Here is a 3,964-nt window from a genome sequence, read left to right on the forward strand (position 1 = left end):
TTTATGTAGGTTTCTTCTATATCTGTTTAGTACGGAAGTTCTAAGCGGCCATGCATTATTATTTTTTTCCTTCTTGTTTTCTCGTTATAACGACTTATTTTCTCGTTATATCGATATAACGAGAAAATAAGTCGTTATAACGAGAAAACAACTCTCGTTATGTCGATATAACGAGAGAACAACTCTCGTTATGTCGATATAACGAGAGAACAACTCTCGTTATGTCGATATAACGAGAAAATTAAGTCGTTATAACGAGAAAACAACTCTCGTTATATCGATATAACGAGAGTTGTTTTCTCGTTATAACGACTTAATTTCTCATGATCTCGACATAAAAAAGTTGTTCTCTAAGTTACAAAACTGCGCTGCAGTAAGAGCGCATGGTGTATCTGTCCATCAGATGCGAGTCAAAGTTGAGTTTGTTACTATAACAACAGTAGATCAAACAAACATTGTACAAAAAAAAAAAAACTTTGTCGATATAACGAGAAAACAACTCTCGTTATGTCGATATAACGAGAAAATAAGTCGTTATAACGAGAAAACAAGAAGGAAAAAAATAATAATGCATGGCCGCTTAGAACTTCCGTAGTTTAGAAAGGTTGAATACTAATAAACATTTAGGAAGTGTGCCAGGTGTTGGGCATCTCTTCCCTGGGACACTGGCCTGCCGTGGGCACACATCTGGTCATTGGAAAGCAATACAGTTCTGGCACCTCAACATAAGGTCCAACTATATTAATAACAATGTCAGTGACTTTGGGATTGAACTCTGTTTACTGGAAGCGGTGTTGCTGGACGACTTCTAACCTTAGGTTCAATGTAAGACAGAGAACTGTATATTGGACAGACAAAAGGATAAAAATAGATGCTCATGTGTAGCTTCATAAGGGTATAATCAAAGCTTTAATATGTAAATAAACTGAGAACAGTCAGATAAATTCTAATGACTATCTGTGCAAATTGTAAGAGATATGGTATTCAAAAACACCACTCAATTATTTTTCCTTTTACAGATCCTGTGATGAAGAAATTTTGAAATACCACAGTGTCTGAATTGCATGAACTCATTAAAACTTGACCAACAAGAGAGATCCTTATATAAAGTTATCATTCAGAGAAAGACCAAAAGGTACACATTTCAAACTCAATTTTAAACTAAGGAAGAATTGTCAGGGGCAAAAAATGTTTATCATGCCAATATGTTGATCCTGAAAGTACAGTGCATTAAATTATTTGCATTTCAGTTTCAACTCTGAGTACAATACTTATATGTAATTACGTTTACATCTGACTTACAAATGAGTAATACAACAAGTGAGAGTGAGGGTGTCTGAGGTGTGTGCTTTTATGCAGGCTGGTAATGAGGTGCTTGATTGGTGACAGGTGCAGGTGCTCAGAACTCAGGTGAGAGGGATCGTTGTGATTGGGTGGTGGCGGAGCCTGGCCGATCTGTTACAGTACCCCCCCTCCACGGCCCGCTCCTGAGGGCCGAAAACCCCGACGTCGTGGTGGTCTACCTCTGCCCCGAGGTGCCGGCTGATCAGGATAGGCAGCATGGAATTCTGACATTAAGGCGGGGTCCAGTACATCAGTCCTAGGTACCCATGAGCGTTCCTCGGGTCCATATCCTTCCCAGTCCACGAGGTATTCCAGCTGACCACCACGGCACCGGGACTGCAGAATTTCCTTCACCTTGTAGACTGAGCCTTCAACCAGGATCAAGGGAAGAGGGGGTTCCTCCGTCTGGCCAGGCTCTGTGGGGAGAGAGACAGGGTCATGGTGAGGTTTGAGTAGTGATACGTGGAACGAATTCTGTATTGTGAGGGGAGTTGGAGTTTAGTGACCGGGGTTCACTTGCTCCAGGATGGTGAAAAGGCCAACAAATCTGGGACTGAGCTTTTTACAGGGCAGGCGTAGGGCTGGACAATAATTCAATATCAATATGTATCGCGATATCATTTTTCAATAACGGTGATATGATTTTTAAACACATTTCCGATATACAGTACATTACCAGTGTTTCCCATACATTGATTTATTTGTGGTGTTTGACTTCGTTGAATAAACATGAGTACTGCACGTTTCAAAATCAAAACACGTCGCGGTTGTTTTATATGAATGTATCTCTGAAGGGAACCGACTGTCTTCAGAATAGTTTAGATGGCATTTGTATCTGATAAAGTAGCGTTTATGAGCGGAGCTGCTTTGTTTACAGCCATTACTGGAGAAACCGTTAGTTCCACCGCTGATGATAAAGACATTTATAATGTTACAAAAGATTTCTATTTCAGATAAATGCTGTTCTTCTGGACTTTCTATTCATCAAAGACCTTAAAAAAAAAAATCTACTTGGCTATTTTCAACATCAAAATAATAAATGTTTTTTGAGCAGCAAATCAGAGTATTAGAATGATTTCTGAAGGATCATGTGACCGGAGTAATGATGCTAAAGCTCTGCTTTGAAAATCACAGGAATAAATTATATTTTCATATAGAAAGCAGTCATTTTTAAATAGTAAAAATATTTCAAAATGTTACTGTTTTTGCTGCATTTTGAATCAAATAAATGCAGGCTTGGTGAGCAGAAGAGAATTCTTTAAAAAACACATTAAAAATCTTACTGTTCAAAAACTTTTGACTGGTATGTTAGCCCTATAGTTTGAAGTAAAAAAAATATTAATATTAATAAGGAGAGTCTGAGATTTATTTGACAGTGATTTCACATTTCTTGTTTGTATGAAGGCTAAATACCAATAAAAGGTGAACATTTATTTATTTGCGCCATTTTTTTCCTAAAATACAGTATTATATAGTTTCATAGGAGTAAGTTTGTAGGTACAGACATCTGTTGTGGCCATTCTTATGAGGCTTTTTTAATAGTGTTCGGAATTATATCGTATCGACCGAAATTAAGAAATATATCGTGATATAAATTTTGGTCATATCATCCAGCCCTAGGCAGGCGCAGTCTGATGTCCCGAGTAGACAGCCATACCTTCTGCCCTGGTTCATAGGTGGGTGTTTCAGCTCTTCGAAAGGTCAGCTGTCGTCTTCTGCCTGTGCACTGCCCGTTGGAGATGGTGATGAGCAGCATCCCAGACCCTCTCGCTTTCCCGAAACCAGTAGTCCACCGCCGGAACATCAGAAGGCTCCCCAGACCAGGTGAACAGTGGCGGCTGGAACCCGAGCATGCACTGGAAGGGAGTGAGACCAGTAGAAGGCTGTCGCAGATAATTCTGGGCATACTCGGCCCAGCACAGGAACTGGTTCCAGGAATCCTGGTGGCCATGGCAGAAGGTTCGTAATAATCGCCCCACCTCCTGAATCTTCCTCTCCGTCTGACCATTCGATTGGGGATGGTATCCGGACGAGAGGCTTGCGGTCACACCTAGGAGGTTGAAGAAAGCATTCCATACCTTGGAGATAAACTGCGGTCCCCGGTCGGAGACAATGTCTTCGTGAAGTCCATAATATCGGAAGACGTGATTGAATAGCCGCTCCGCAGTTTCTAGGGCTGTGGGGAGACCTCTGAGGGGCAGAAGGCGACATGACTTTGAGAAGCGGTCAATAATCACCAGGATGCATGTGTTACCTTCAGAGGGGGGCAGGTCAGTGACAAAGTCTACTCCTAGGTGTGACCAGGGGCGGTTTGGCACTGGAAGAGGAAGGAGTTTGCCAGATGGTAAATGGCGCGGGCTTTTGAACATGGCACAATCCGGACATCCTTGCACGAACCTTCTCACGTCCCTTGCCATATTGTGCCACCAGAAGCGATCTCGTAGCAGCGAGAGTTGGCCCCTGGATGGCCAGTGCCTTGGGAGGAGTGAGCAGAGTGAATGAGTGGGGTGCGCTGTGTCTGTGGTACGTACTGGCATCCTGGAGGACAGCCCGGCGGATTGTTAGGAGCTGTGTTGGAGGCCACTGAAGGGGAATTCCATTCGATCGGACTGACGATCAT

Source organism: Sinocyclocheilus grahami, unplaced genomic scaffold, assembly GCF_001515645.1.
Source record: "Sinocyclocheilus grahami isolate Dianchi unplaced genomic scaffold, SAMN03320097.WGS_v1.1 scaffold977.1, whole genome shotgun sequence".
NCBI classification, from domain to species: Eukaryota; Metazoa; Chordata; class Actinopteri; order Cypriniformes; family Cyprinidae; genus Sinocyclocheilus; species Sinocyclocheilus grahami.